The sequence below is a fragment of the Danio aesculapii genome, chromosome 5 (genome assembly GCF_903798145.1).
Source record: "Danio aesculapii chromosome 5, fDanAes4.1, whole genome shotgun sequence".
Classification (NCBI taxonomy): Eukaryota; Metazoa; Chordata; class Actinopteri; order Cypriniformes; family Danionidae; genus Danio; species Danio aesculapii.
The window spans coordinates 9,637,881-9,639,405 of NC_079439.1; positions in this window are offsets into that span (position 1 = coordinate 9,637,881).

A 1,525-nucleotide genomic window follows, 5' to 3' on the forward strand; every position below is an offset into this window, starting at 1 on the left:
ATTAAATTAAAGGGTAAGACTAACTTAACCAAATTAGGCCATTATTTTTTTATTTCACTCAGCTCAGTTACTTTATTTTTTACTAAAACATTAGTTACCTGCATTCTATAGACTTTGCTAATAGTTAGTTACAGAACTATCGGTTGCTATCATAGCCTGTAAAAAATATACAGTTTTATAATATATACAAATTAAAAATATATATATATAATGTCAAATATAAAATAAAAATATACACTCATCGGCCACTTTATTAGGTACACCTGTCCAACTGCTTGTTAACACAAATTTCTTATCAGCCAATTACATGGCAACAACTCAATGCATTTAGGGATGTAGACATTATCAAGACGATCTACTGCAGTTCAAACCGAGCATCAGAATAGGGAAGAAAGGGGATTTAGGTGACTTTAAACGTGGCATGGTTGTTGTTGCCAGACGGGCTGGTCTGAGTATTTCAGAAACTGCTGATCTTTTACAGAGAATAATCAGAAAAAGAGAAAATAACCAGTGAGTGGCAGTTCTGTGGGCGCAAATACCTTGTTGATGCCAGAGGTCAGAGGAGAATGGCCAGACTGGTTCCAGCTGATAGAAAGGCAACAGTAACTCAAATAACCTCTCGTTACAACCGAGGTCTGCAGAAGAGCATCTCTGAACACACAACACGTCTAACCTTGAGGCAGATGAGCTACAACAGCAGAAGACCACACCGGGTGTCTCTCCTGTCAGCTAAGAACAGGAAACTGAGGCTACAATTCACACAGGCTCACCAAAATTGGGCAATACAAGATTGTAAAAACGTTCTCTGGTCTGATGAGTCTCGATTTCTGCTGCGACATTAGGATGGCAGGGTCAGAATTTGGCATCAACAACATGAATGCATGGATCCATCCTACCTTGTATCATTGGTTCCGGCTGGTGGTGGTGGTGTAATGGTGTGGGGGATATTTTCTTGGCACACTTTGGGCCCCGTTAGTACCAATTGAGCAGCGTATCAACGCCACAACCTACCTGAGTATCGTTACTAACCATGTCCATCCCTTTGTACCCCTCTGTGTGACCACAGTGTACCCATCTTCTGGAGGCTACATCCAACAGGATAACGTGCCATGTCATAAAGCGTGAATCATCTCAGACTGATATCTTGAACATGACAATGAGTTCACTGTACTCAAATGGCCTCCACAGTCACCAGTTCTCAACCCAATAGAGCACCTTTGGGATGTGGTGGAACAGGAGATTCACATCATGAATGTTCAGCTGACAAATCTGCAACAACTGCATGATGCTATTATGTCAATTTATACCAAAATCTCTGAGGAATATTTCTAGTACCTTGTTGAATTTATGCCACGAAGTATTAAGGCCGTTCTGAAGGCAAAAGCATGTACAACCCTAGTAAGGTGTACCTAATAAAGTGGCCGGTGAGTGTACTGGAGTCCCCGCTATGGTCTTTGCGGTTGTCATTCCCAGACACTAGAGGGTGATAAAGCGCTGTGCTCTCTTTTAAATTCGGGATAAAAAC